The 15,297-nt window shown below is 36.6% G+C and overlaps 1 long non-coding RNA gene across 1 annotated transcript; it reads right to left on the reverse strand.

The window, feature by feature from the left end:
- Positions 1-3,168: 3,168 nt before the first annotated feature.
- Positions 3,169-12,654, reverse strand: LOC121346615. Its single transcript, XR_005954094.1, has 4 exons — positions 12,339-12,654; positions 10,064-10,234; positions 3,529-3,671; positions 3,169-3,423 (listed from the first exon to the last, which is right to left on the reverse strand). It is a non-coding gene; the product is annotated as an uncharacterized LOC121346615 (long non-coding RNA).
- Between the last annotated feature and the right edge of the window lie 2,643 nt (positions 12,655-15,297).

Here is a 15,297-nt window from a genome sequence, read left to right on the forward strand (position 1 = left end):
AGCTAATAATTATTACAGCTTTTTTCTTTTGCCTTCCTTTTTTCTAAACCACAGAATTAAGGCAAGAAGGGATGAATGCTTAGGATATCTTCTTCTTCACTTCAAGAAAAAAAATCCATTTTCCTTTAGTTTTCTTTTAGGAGTTTTTTTGTTGTTCAAGAAACCAAAATGATCCAAGCCACTCTGTACAACTCAAATTGTGGCTATAGATAATTTTGAACACTATATGCTAACTAATAATAAAATTCTGCTTTCCAAGATGTAAAACCATCTCTCTCAATGGCCCAATTCTATCTAGGTTTTGTTTCATGAATGAGCTTGTTGTCAACCTCTCCGAAGAGCTTTACTGCTTGGTCCTTTCATCAGAATGATAACATCTACAAAATCACAATAATATAAATGTTGTGAAAGGTTAAATTGTCCTCCTAGTATTTTTAGGTACTTATAGGAAGCTTTAGTATATCTATTTCTCCCAGACAGCAATAACCATTTATTAGCAAGAAAAATGGGTCAGGAGTAAAAGGAAAAATTCTCTCAATTTGAAGCTTGATTTCACAAGAAAGGAGAAATTAGCATCCTATTTTTCAAAAAAAGCAGAAATGCACTCTTTCATCCACAGATTTCCTACATATACCAAATGTCCAGAGAGATACTTTCTCTTCTCCAATACCATCAGTAAAAAGCACCTCTGCGCAGAAAGATGTTTTAGCATTTGAAGAACCTAAATCTTTGATGAATCCGAGTCCCTGCAAGACACACATTCTCCTCAATGCTGAGCACTCCGGCCTCACAAACTAATTTTTTTCTTTATTGAATGCTGTTATAGAACTTCATCAAGCTCTAAGATTAAACCAGAGTGGTCTGATGCAGTTGAGTTCCCCCAAGGTCTTAGCACAATTCTGAACTGAAATATCAGACCCAAAGTGTTCATTACCACAGAAAAAAACCCTCATTCTTCACATTATAAATGAGAAATAACAGTTACAAAGCTGATTTGTGTAGATATCTTTACATATTTTAAAATGAAACATATTTAGGAGGAATTTCCCCATTTGTTTTTTTACTACTGATCATGCAGTAGTTTAAACTATACCATCCCAGCAGTTCCTTGGTTAAACTACTGTGGAAACAGGAGCTGAAATCAAGTATGTCAATTCCACTTATTTTGCAACTGATCTTTCAACAGCTGCAAAAAATCCAGATGCAATATGTCAATGTGTCTCATGACTGTCTTATAAAATTATTTCTGTTTTAAACCATCCTATAAGCTCTTCACAGTCAAAAGTCACAGCTTGATCTCGAAATCTGATGTACTTCATGCATAGCTCTAACAAGTATCTTGTAGCTCCTGTGTGAATAAGTTATGCTGAGGGGAAAACTATAGGAAAAAAGAGCAAGTCAGAAGGATAATGAATGGTATGCAAGATATGCAGGGGAGAACACCACCAAGACCTGAACTTGTTTCATAATATCACACCACCACACAATTGTGAGTGAAACAAACATCAAAACCATTCCAGTAGTTATTCATCCCTGATAATGCATTACTGATACCTTTGGACTCTCCTAATCTTCCTCACAGGTGGACAAAAGATATCAGGCTGGCACAGGACTGTTACTTTGATTGCAAAATGGGTGGCTTCAAAGACTTGAGATGTGCATTCTTAAACATCAAGAAAGAAAAGAATACCAACAGCTCATCTTTATTTCAGTAATTTTACAGAAGCCCTCAAGAAGAGCAGTGAAGGCTGGGAGCACTTCTGGTTCAGTGGAAAGGTTACAATAACATCAAAAACATTAAAATGTCTAAACAAAGGAGTTTCAACACTTTCAGGACAATCCCATTGTTTCCAATTTACAAAGCCAAAACTAATCTCACAGAGCAAACAGAAAGATAAAGAGGAACAAAATGAACACCCAACAGGGGAATCTTCATAAGGTTCAGTTATCTGTACAAGCATAGTTTGTTCAGAATATTGTTATGGATTTTTCTATAAGCTGTCTCCTACTATTTTATCCTATAGCTGTCTGATAGAAAAGAAGCCGACAAAGGTAGCCTCAACTTTGCCTTGAGCCGACAGGATCATAAATTATTTTTGCTGTGGTCCTTAACAGCACACTGTGTCCCTTACCTTTAATATGCACAACCAAAAAGAACTTGTGCCAAATTCTAATATCAGGTACTTGAACACAAAATAGGAAAATTTATTGAATCAAGCTTTATTTATAGCTTCTAATGCTGAAGTATAATACATGGTATCAGCAGACAGAAATTAAAAGACTTCATTTTATACACATCTGCAAAATGTATATAATTTAGCATACAAACACCAATAAAACACTGAACAAGTTAGCTCAAATACTAGTTGTAATAACCCTCCCACTTCATGAAAAACAGTATAAGTTCATTCATATTGATTCTTCTAGGGCTAAAGTGCAGAGAATATCACAGCTATTTACATAATCCCCATTACTTGAAAAAGTGCATAATAATAATAATAATAATAATAATAATAATAATAATGTTGCAACCAGGGTGGTGCAAGAATGTAAGCTGATCAAGTTTGTAGAAATGTAGTATTTTTTTTAAATAAAGAATAATAAAGAATAAAGCAAATAAAGAATAAAATTAGCCAGAATAAAATCAGACAAACTTCTGAACACTTCTTCCAATCTGCAATGTTGTTTGAATTAAATTTCCCTCAAACAATTGAGGAGATACAATGTGAAGCTTAAAGTTCATGGGAAACTTGCTATAAGAAGTTGTTTGGTCAACATGGTCCTAAAGCCCGTTCCCATTAGCACATACTTATTTATTTCTTCCTCTTGTTAAATTGCTGAATTTCAGCTGTGATGAGTGAAAAACAGTGCTCTGTGTTAGTTCCCTACACAGAACATTTCAAAAGTAAATAGATAAGTACCTCACTGGACTGTCAATGAACAGAAATTAAAACTTGAGCTATAACTGCCTCCAGAACTAAGCACATTTTTCTTGACTCTTTCAATCTTGCAAAACCAGATTTAACAATTGCATGTTTAATACTCTGCAGATCTAAGGAATAGTTTAATATTCATTATTTGGAATTTACACTAGAGATGGTCTCAGGAAACACAACACAGTTGAATCAGGTTCTAAAATCAAGATTCTCAGTTTTCATGAAAGTTGGAACAGAGGAGATTTTTTAGTTGATTACTAAGCTTCAAATTCAAAAGGTGTGGTCAGATGTACAGCTTCCATCTAACTTCAGCAAAACAAAGAATCTGAGCCCAGATAACTTGAAGTCATCTGCACTAGCCAGGAGTGAAGCAATTAGGAAAGGTGTGGGATGGTGTTACTTACGAAGATGATAACAAGGAGATCCCTCCATTATATCATCTGTCTTAATCAGTCTCTTCAATCCTGAAAATTAGGTACTCACCTTCCTAAAATAAGAAGTGAAGTCATTACAATTATCTATCCACTTGGAGAGTAGTGCCCTAATTAGACCACAGCAAGGCACTCTTCATTTCAATATCTGATATACTTACTCCAAACTGGTGCTTTGAGTATCTATTCAAGGTGAGCCTTCTTGACACTGCTTGATTTTTTCCCAAAAGATATCACTCAAGTTCCTCTTTAACTGGGCAAAACTCAAAATCAATGTTCCAATGGTTAAGAACCTCTCCAGATTCTGGAAAACAGAGATTTAAAACTCTTCTGCAAATCCAGGTCAGCACAATTCTCAGGAATGCCTTCTGCATTCTTGGAAAACTCCTTAGCCATGAGAAAAGTAATGCAAAGCCTAGTTCATCTTTTTGCCTCAGAAAAGGCCACTTCTATTTTATTGCATCACTCCAGGGTTGTCTTCACATGCACAACAGACCAGGGAATGCCTATGAATATGAGAATTGCTGAGGGTGGCCTCCAAGTCTCTGCTTTTAGTTATGGCTCTCAAGTGGCCTGCATGGACTTCAGTCCTTAACTACCTCTGTACTACTTGAATGGCTGATACTCCAGTGGCATAATTATCAACTAAGCTGAGAATTCAGGGTTCTAATGACATACACCTAGGTATCTAAAGATGCCTAAAACCACATGTATCTAACAACTCTGAGGTCAAGAGGAGCATTTATAGATGTCCGAACCAATTCCTACTACTCATTCCACATGCCTGAATGAAACAATCCATCTGCTTCAATTCTAATGCTTTGCTTTTTAAGATAGCTTGTATTGATTGTTGCAAATGGAAAAACCTAAGTGAACCTCTAAACTCTCTTTTATAGATATTTTTTCTTGTTTAGGGTTTGAAGAATAGATTATATTGAGACAGAGAATTACATGAGACAACTCCTAAAAAAATAGCAGCAATAATTCAAAAAAGAAAGTGCAAGTACACAGTCTGAAATTTTATTTTATTGAGTGCATAATATAAAAATTAATTTCATCTATCCTGTTTCCAGGAAAATATGGAGAATTTAAATGGAAAATAGTAAGCACAATGTCCAAAATTACCCCACAGAGCCCTTAGCCCAAGACAGCTTGTGACTGCAGCAAAATGGGAAGCTCCACTGACAACAGAGGAAGGCCGGTTATTTTGGGGCATTGCTGTGGTAGGCCTTTTACAAGGATAGAAAATAAGCCTATCTGCAAAAGTGACATTTGCCTAGAACTTGAGATGGATAATGAATGGCATAATCCATATAACAACAGGGAGCAAAATAATTGCTCTATACTCATCCTTTGTGATCCTTCAGCAGTTTTGTAAAAATTGCATCATGGCAGCAATACTTTAAGATTTTCTAATGACTAAGCTTTTTACAAATGACTTTTATTCATTAGTAACTATAAACGCAGTTCACCAATAACTTTTAGATTCTTCAAATGCTTTCAGTATTCTGTAATACATATTCTGCATAACTACTGTCTAAACCAAATGTTTCCTTTTCAATAATTTATACAATATATGACCATATTGCACACCAAGTTTCTTTATTGTGACAACATACTAAAAACACAATGAAGAGTTCAGGTTATAATCCCAAGCATTGTCTTACACCTCTTTTTGGTGATTTTGTCACAAAAAGTATGCAAAACAAGTGCATTGCCCTGTGACTTGCAATATTCCCTTTACAGAAACATAAATGCTGCATTTTTCTGTGTTTGTTTGACACACTGTTTTTACTCTATATTTGCCTTTTGTGTTTTGTTACTTGATTGGTGAAAATAAGCCTCAAACCACTTCAAGATGATGTTTCTTCTACCTATTTCACCCCCAATTTTGCTGAAAGAACTGGAGCCCTAAATGCATTATCTAAGGAAACATGAGTTAGACAAGCAACTGGTTCCAATTGCAGGTCATAATCTCCCTGCCCCATCTACCTCATCTTGCTAAATCCTCCTAAATCCCCTAGCTTCTGCTCCTCTAATCATGAGGGTTAGAAGCTGCAAGGGCTGCTTTTCGCTTCATTAAAATTTCCTTTTAATCTTTTATAATCTGTCAGCACAGTACATAAACACCCATCAGAAGCTTATTCCTTCTAATTTCACAGAAGGGGATAATTTTACTATACATTCCATATTTGCAAAGTTAAGCTGCATTTCACACCACCATAAACCTTGGTCAGAAGGATGAATAGTTAAGCAGTTGAGCAAATGGCATTTACTGCTACAGCTGGGTGCATTATTCATTGTGAAGCATTTATTTGGTGAAGTTAAACCTTGGTTTTGCTTATGAAACATCCAAAAGCTGATCCCAAATTATTTCACTACATGGGGCTCTTTTCAGAAAGTACATTTGAACTGTGTTGTTGCCTGTGTGCCCCTTGCGTGACCGGCTGCCTAAATCAAAGAGATTAGTTTTCCTTCCTGACAGGGTGACTAAAATTTCTTTTAGAGAGCAACAATTGGTTACCCAAGCAGATATTGAAGAGGTCAGCCATCTTCTGCTACAAATTTTCAGTGAGCAAATGAGCTATTATCTAAACATTCAATCCCAATATTGACAATGTATATTTCCCCTAAAAATACTGTTAGCAGTGTGTAAGTATACATAACTTACTTAACTTTACAGTTCTGTAGCAGAAATGCCTTCAGATACATCCTCTAGGAAACCACACTATACAAACATTCTGAGAGGTAACAGAAGAGGTCTCACTCATGAGAGCAGTGATTTACCCTCACTTTACCCCTCCTTCTCTGTGTAAAAGCACAGATGGATGTAAATAGGAAGGGACCACTGCAGGCAATCTAGTCCAACCTTCTACTCAAAGTCAGGCTAAATTCAAAGCTTTATTACATTCTGTTCTCATTCTAACCTTTCCTAATAAGCACCTCATGACAGAATACATTAATGTTCGAGAAAAAGGGAACTGGAAATTTTTAATTTTTAAACTGATGTTGGCTATATATGACTTATACTCTTTTCTTCAGGCTGGTTGGTTTGGTTTTTGTTTGGTTTTGTTGTTGTTGTGGGATTTTTGTAAACACAAAGCATTGAGCTTCCCTGGTTTTTATAAAAAACAAACACGAATAACATGACTATTAGTACTTTATATTTTTATACTACTGTAATCAGAAGACATCTTTAGTCATAAATATAGGTTTAGACCCATATTCCAAACCCATTTGGAAATGCTACAAATTCCATTCTGTTAGCTGCAGCAGAAACTTTTCAGAATGTCTTCCTGGAAGTGACAGTGAAGTAAGGAACATAAGGCTGCTCTAACTACAAATGACCTCCTTGATTGTATCTACAGTACTATAAACATTTTCCTATTCCAATTTTTTATTTTTCTTTTTTTCCCAGAGGACAATGAAATAAGTGGGTGCTTATTTGAAGGAAAAAATTACCCATTTACTCAAGGGAGAGGCTTTCCTTCCATTAGGTTCTCATCTGAAAGTCATGCTGCAAACACTTCTTCCATTCTAATATTTATATAGCACAAAGGGAAGCATCTTTATAAATTATAAATTCACAAATTTATTTGTATTAATTTATAATTTACTCAATTTCTGTTGATGCTACACATAATGAAGAATCTGCATCAGATCTAAACAATAAGGAGTTATCTTTGAATTAACAGTACACAACACCATCAAAAACTGTTATGAAGTAGTAACTAATAATGAAAATTTAGCAGTAAAAGCTCCACGGAAATGTTGTCAGCCTCTTCTGAATCTTCTGTCACTGATGTCAACATTGCATCCCTCTAGACTTCAGCTTCAGCCTGTACACCATTTACATGCTTTCTCTCATCCTGATGATTTATCCTCTTCTGCCAAACAGATTATATACCATACCTGTTCTACTCTCCACAGGAAACAATAACTGCAACATTAAAGGATTTTGAAACTGCTTACCTCAAAAATGGTTTGAAATTAAATATCCTATTTCTGTAGACTGGAACTGAGTACATTTATTTTAAAGTATTGGATGTAGCTAAAAATTCCCTTGACTTTCCCTAATGAAATTCTGTAACCTTCCCAAGCATGATAGCTTTCAAGCTTTCAGTATGCCACGGTCCCACTCCTTCAAATATTGCTGAAGACTGCCAAGCAAAGAAAAAGAAAAAAAAAAAGGAAAGAAAAGAAGTGCCAAGGGAAAAACATAAAAAAAAAAAAGTAAAAGAAAAACACAGTTAAGCCCTAGACACAAAATTGAAACAAGGAGAACTAAAAAAAATCCAAAAGAGAACACTTAAAAGTCTATCCAGCTTTCTCCTCCTGGCTGAGACCAAGCCAAAAAAAGTTAATCAGATACTATTATGATTCTTTAAAAATAATTAATATTTCTTCTGCTTACAAAAATGAGTTATGTTCTGAAGGATGCAGAAGTGTCTGCATGAATGCCTGGGGAAAGCCAGCTTGACTACCCAGCCCAGTTTTCCTTTTGAAGCAGTTCAAAAGGACTGGGATAACCAGCTCAGAAGGACACAAAGTATCTATTTCCCATGTTATCACTTATTAAGCATTACAGAACACTTACAATAACTTACAATAAACTAAGACCTATAGGAAAGAAAGAATTAAAGATACAATCACTGGATGAAAGAGGAAAATTGAAAGTATCAATACTATTTTGAACAAGCAGTGGCAGACACATTAAATTTCAGGACTGAATTTTTCTTCAGAGGGGTTTCTCTCTCCGCAGACTCCAAAAGGGATGAAACTACTACATATGAGACATCTATGGTTTAGTCAATGTTCTTTCATTAAGTAAGACACGTCTCTGGTTCTCTATTGAATATTTCTGAAGTCTGCTTTAGCAACCATATTCTTCACCTAAACTTGAAAGTACCTTTAAAGGACATGAGCGAGAAACAAAGACCCCTTGCAGGATCTGTGAGGCTGAGCTGTCAGCACTGACAGGGGAGGCTGCTGCTGTGGCTATCGTGCCTGAGCTGAAGCACAGGATGTGCAGCTCAGAGACACCCAAAACCATCTAAACAGAAGGATTTTGGGGGAACCAGGGTGTACTTTCTCAAGAGGGAAGACTGGCAAGAGCCAAGGAGGATCCCGAAGGCTGGAAAGCCTGAGGGTAGAATGGATGAAGGTGGTGAAAAAAAGACTCTAAGGATCCTTCACCTGACTGCTACAGGCTTCCCATGCACACCCTTTCCTCTACACACAGCAACCAAATGCTCTGGACTCACCCCTGTCTCTGAACACATACACACACCTGACAGCAGACTCCTATTTCAATCTGTTCCCTGCTGGGCTGTCAGTAATGATTTTAGTCATGAATTTTAGTAAGAGCATGTCTAGCCCAGAGATGCTTTATCTCATATTTAATATATTACCTAACCAATGGAGCCACATGCTTTGCATTAGTTTAATCCCTCTAGCTAATATTTTTCAAATTGGTAACTTTTAGATCATGTAAATAATCTACCCTCTCCTGTAAAGACATTTCTGTTTACAGTTGGAAGATGCACAATTCACTTAGTTCACTTAGTTAAAGCTTGCTTATTGGTGACTTGACTATGTCTTCCCAAACGTTTCCTTACAGTATTGAACTAAAATTGTACTCAGGAAGGTGCTTCAGTCCATCCTGCCCTTTCCTAGACATCTTTCAAAATGGAAGGTAAAATGGCAATATCACATTTGATATTGAAACTTCAGTGCAGCTCCTTCCATTCATGCACAGATTAAATCAAATGCCTTGCAACAAAAATATAGTTATTTAAGCCATAATTCTTTGTGCACATATGACATTTTCAGAAAAGGTGTATTTCCAGAGACAGCAGTTGTCCAAACACATAGTCATTATGTTGATTTTGTTTAGTACCTCCTGAATGCCAGGCTGGCTGTGTTCTAATTCAGCTCATGGTCAGCATAACAATATGCTTACAAGAGGGAAAAGCAGCACGCTTCAGAAATTCTGTACTGCCCAGTCCAAGCAAATGCTTTATTTAGAGTTGTATTGTAATGAAATCTGGTGGAACATTTTCAAAAGACAGGTTAGTGCCTTTAAAAGTACAAGAATCATCAAAATATCTACGTACCTGATAAATCTATAACAAAACTCAATTAAAATTACTACTAGGATTGAGGAATCAAACCCATTAACTACTTTAAAAAATCCCTGTGGGAGCCTACTTTATTGAAACCTTAAATATGTAAGTTGAGTTTTTTCAATATTCAGTTCCAAATAAGAACAACATATAATAATGAAAATAGCCCATTCCAAATAAATAATATGTCATTAAGAAACAACGTAAAATTATACCGTGTTATTTATTTTAAAGTTATAAAATAAAGGCATCTAAGTGCATATCTCTTGTGTAAACAGTTACAAACCTAAATCTTATTATCCTACCAAAGAATCTTACTCTTAACTCCACCTCAATTTTATCTTTATGCTACTGGATAATTTCTCCAAGAAGCAGGCATTGCTGTTTTCCCCATTCTTCTTTGCCTTCATTATCAACTTGAAAAGCTTTTTACAGCAAGTTCTGTCTATGTATTTGATATCAGGATTTTCCAGAGAGAAGGTATATCTGCTTTATTGAAACAACATTAAAATATTTGACATGAGCTTCTTAGCCATAACTGGATTAGAGGGGATCATTAATCACTACATACCTTCAGAAAGAGAGGTATCCTACTCGGGCAGTTACCACTGGGAGTTTCAGGAAATCTTTGCATTTGCTGTCTATGCTTGTATGCAGAACAAACCAACACTCCTATACGGACAACAGGGACCAAGTCACCACTGCTTAATGCTGGCTTCTGAAACGGGGAAGACATCTGGGCCTGTCAAAGGTCATACATAAGGAAGTACAGTATTGATAAGAAGCTCAGACACAAACATACTTTGAGATAAAACTGGAGACAGAGAAATTCAGTGTATAGTCTTAACTGTATTCTTGGTGTCAGTGCTCTGTCAAGAAAGGGAGATGTACTGTACGCCATTTGCAGCAGCATATTAAGTAAAATTTATGCTGAATAATTGCATAAACATGGACAGCCACGGAAAGATCAGAAGAGAGAAGGTCCAGGTCAACACCCACTATTTACCCAAATCTTTGCACATGGTTTCCTCCTACACATAGTGCCTGATCGACAAGGTGAGCAGTAATTTATTTCCACAGAATTACAGAGTGGTAAAAGTTGGACGACACCTGTTGTCTAGTCCGCTCATCCTGCTCAGGGCAGGGTCACCTACAACTGGTTGCCCAGGGCTGAGCCATCTGGTTTTAAATATTTCCAGTGATGGAAACTCCACATCCCTCTTAGAGCAATCTGTTCTAGAGTTCAATTGCCATTAGAGAAAGAAAACAACTAAACAAAAACTTCCAAATAGAACTTCCTGATTTTCAATTTCTGGCCATTTCCTCTTTCCGTCTCACTGGACACAACTGAATTAGGCCTAGCCAAATCTCTTTCACTTCTTTCCATCCTATACACATGGATAAAATTTCTCCTGAGCCTTCCCTTCTCCAAGCTAAACAGTGACATAACCTGAGTTTTAAAATTCCACCTCCTAATCACCTCCAATTACCTAGAGATATGTGTTGGTGCAGAAACTGATTTTTAAAAAAACCCAACCAAACAAAAAGCCTTTACAGGCTGAAATTTGAGGTTGAAATGTAAACCTGCACCAGGATCTCACTGAAAAAAGCATGCATATTTGCAGTGCAGACAGTCTTGTGTTATATGCTATGCTTTCCAATAGTGAAAACAATCCTATATTGTGTCCCTTGAGAGCAGTGATAAAGTGTACTGACTTGATTACTGGTTTAAAGGAATGCTGAAAGCATAAAAAGAGGAAAGAAATACATAGAAGATCTCTTTTAAAGAGACACATTAAGATCAATTCTTCATTCTAAAGAAATAAAATCAGGTACAACTTTGTAGGAATGAGAAATGTAATACAGAGAAGATTCTGTAAGAGATTTAGTTCAATAAATTGAGCTTCAAACAGCTATTAAAAGAATGATCAAAGATGAAGAATGAATGCTCACTCATAGCTAAATGCTCACTATATAGCTAAAAACAAATGCTCCCAACTATGCAGAAACCTGGATAGATAATAATTACTGCAGACACTTATAAGTAAATACAGCTGAGCAGACACCATAAAGCTGCTGTCTATCCAGTATAAAAAGAATTATTTATCTTTCCAACAGAATAAACTATTGGGCATTTAGTCCTGCAGAGACTTAAAAATGTGCATGTCATGCATTCTGCCTGTCGGCCTTCTTCAAGTGTTTTTCTAAGTGTTTGTGAATAAACTCATCATAAAGTATCTGTTACCAATGGTAATATTGGTACCCAGATTATCTTCAAAGCAAAGGAAACCATTTTGAACATCACATCTTCAAACTCCTGCTCTGAGACCAATTGGGTTAGTTACCCAGCTGTGAATACTATGGCATACTTTAGACTGGTTTCCTTCACTCTGAATTAAATACAAATAATTCCTTTAATTTTAAACACCTGGTCCAGTAGGAGTATGTAGTGAGGTCCACAATCCACAACTCCTTCCCTTTGCACCTCAACATGCACTAATAAATGTATTAGTAGTTACCATATACTAACTCCTTGTAGCTTGTAACTCTTCTTAACCCACTTCTAGATGTAGGACAGCCAGATGCTTTCAAGAAACTCAGTTCTAAAAAAATTATTTTATTGTGTATTTACCAAGTAAACTTCAATTGGTAAGTATACTAGAGAAGGCAAAAACCCCTGTAACCATTACTAGCCTCCATTTACTAACATCCTGCAAGAGTTCATGACCAGTATTTCCAGAATGAGAACAGGGTGGGCTTCTTTAATACTATACTGGAAAGCTACTTTCATTATGTCCATCAGAGGAATGCTGCCAATATATCAAGTGGTCAGCAGACTCTCTCACCAATAGCTGACTCCAAGAGTTGCTCTTGTCTCAGGATAAACCCAGTTCATGGAACTCCAGAAGGAAACCTTCCTCTCTGCAATAAAATGAGTGTGTGTCTTCTCCAACAACAGAAAACCTAAGTACAGAAGAAATATCAGGAGAAACTTCAGCCAACTTCAACATGACCAAGCAGGCTATAAATGTTACAGCTCCTTCTCCTGTCTGAAAGGACATAGAGCTATCTATTGGTGCAACATGACCCTGAGTAGGGGTTCCCATCTCTTCCTCTCTGCTTGAATTTTCCATGCCAAGTCACTACTCAAGGCCTCATAATACGAAACAATGCAGGCAGAATTTTATAGATAAGTAACCTACCTGAAGGTGATAAAAGTTTTAAGCAAAATAGTTCAGTACTACAGAAAATTGCCTCATTATGCAAAACCCAATCTTATTTATAGATTTCAGCTTATGTTCCCTTGTGCTACACTCCACTTGGCCTGAGCAGAAATTAATACAGGAAAAAGGATCCAAACTTGGAGATTTCCAAGCTGTGATTTAGAATTACCATTTTTTGGTTGCTTTTAATCAGCAAACTCTATATAAAAGTGCTAAAGAACGATGTTCCCATGAGACTTAGAGGAGTACAGTCATGGGGGATTTCTGGTAACAGAGCTGAAGAACAGGAACAGTGCAGCTTCTAAGCTATTTCTTTAGCTTTTAATAAATATACAATGCTTTAAAAAAAGCCCAAACAAAACCAGAGCTTTTCTCTTTTCTTTTTCTTACTTTATCATCGTAAGGCAGCATTAAGCACCCTGCACACATAAGTACAAGATCACAGAATCATCAAATAGTTTGGGTTTGAAGGGACCTTAAAATACATCTAGGTCATACCCACTTGCCACAAGCAGGGACACATTATACTAGAACAGCTTTCTCTAAGCCCCATCCAACCTTGCCTTGAAGATGAAATATTGCTGTACAAAGCTGCATACATTACAATGTCTCAGTCAGTCAGTGATAAAGAACAATGCCTGTCAGTTTTTTCCCAGTAGAAGGTGAAACAGTGCCACCCACTGTTTTTCCAGAGTACCCCCTGCTGCAGAAAGCTGAAGAAAGCTAGGCTGGTACTTCACATTCACTAGAGCAGCAGCTCATGCTAAGCCTTCCTCCCTCAGTCCCAACACCTGGGTTTTACTACTGAGTGACACATCTACAGCGATACTTCACTCACTAGGAAAGCTGCACAAGGAAAAATTCTTTGAATTTGCTCTACTACAGCGGAAGCCTCAGGATAGACAAAAGGCCAAATCACAGAGAAACTAGTGGTTTTTAACCTTGAGAGCAGGAGTTTCCTTGACTGTACCTGTCAGTTTTCACAACCACTAGCTGTATGCAATTCAAGTGAATCTCAAGCTGATGAGAGTAACATATTACACCTGCAATATATAACATAAATTACACACTGTAATATGTTACATTATGTAAAATTACAACTGTAAAAACTGCAGTAGGGTCTAAATATCCAACTGCTTTTTTTCATATCCTTCCATTCACTTTGTATTATCCCTTAATCATACCAGACAAGTATCAACCACTCCATCTTAAGCTAGGTCAAAGATGATTCTCAATAATCAACATTCTTACCCACCAGTTTATTTTCTGTTACTATAAGGAACATTTATGTAATCCAAGGATTAGAAGTTATTAGAACAGTCATGCATTGTCAAAACAAAAAGAGCAATTAAGGACTTCTCTTAAAAAATAACAGTGCTTGTACACAGCTTGCTTACCTTATCTCTGGATGCTAGAGAAAGTGGCAACACTTTACAACACAGTAAAGTACCAGTCACATAAAGGTCTACAACTACTTGGTTTTCCATTAACAAAATACTTTTTAAGCCACTTTACCACAGAAAGCAGGCTGTTGCTCATACTCAAGAATGTGCAGGCCAGTAATTCAATGATTCAGTACTCTGTTTAACAACAAACTACTTGCCTCTTTGCAAGAACACAGGAAAATTCCAGAAGAGTCAGAGTGGATGAAATTATACAAAATTTTAGGCACACTTAGTTATCTCAGAACCAGCTACACTTTGTTGATAGCTAAAAACCCCTTACCAGTCATTATAGCTTGGCAGCGCATGTTTCAATAGGACAAGGTGGGTAATGTTTTAAACAAAAAGATGGTTGATCCAAGCTAAATACACTGTGTTTTACAATGAGCATGGTAAAACAGGATGCTCAGAGAGGTGGTAGATGGATGCCCCATTCCTGGAAACGTTCAGTCAGGATGGACAGGGTCTAAGCAACCTGATCTACCTGAAGAACGTCCCAGCTCACTACAGGCTTGAAATAAATGACTCTTAATGGTCCCTTCCAACCCAAACTACTCCATGACTGTACAACATTGTATTTTATCATTCAGACATCCTAGCTGTGGCTCAGCTGTGGTCTATTAAAAACACTCCTAAGACATGCAAGTATCAGCAATGAAAACTCAAGATATCAACAGCTGAAATCAAGGACCCACACTAAAAGGGAAACTGTAGACTCCAAATACATTTGAGAGTTCTCTCCGTGATTCTGGAGGTGACAGCTTAAAACTGTATATGCATGTTCACAACACAGTCTCTGGAAGCAAGTTTCATCACGTCTGTACTACCACATCTAAAGATTTCTCTTACTAAATATAACTAAATTGTTGTATAACTAAATTGACAACCATCCATTAAGAAACACTTTTATTCTGAGTTCACTTTCTCTTTAGAATGAATAAGCATTTAACTCGGGTACAAAATTAGAAATTTATTACTAGTGCTAAGTATCAAGACAGCTATTTCCTAGTGATACTGAGATGGTCATATGAATTAACTGTTGTGACAGTTTAACATGGACCTGTGGATCTGCTAAAAAACATGCCCACATAACAGTGAATTAGCAGAGAAGGCTTTTAAGAGTAAATATACAAAAAGAC

This window comes from Onychostruthus taczanowskii, unplaced genomic scaffold, assembly GCF_017590055.1.
Source record: "Onychostruthus taczanowskii isolate IOZ18803 unplaced genomic scaffold, ASM1759005v1 scaffold83, whole genome shotgun sequence".
Classification (NCBI taxonomy): domain Eukaryota; kingdom Metazoa; phylum Chordata; class Aves; order Passeriformes; family Passeridae; genus Onychostruthus; species Onychostruthus taczanowskii.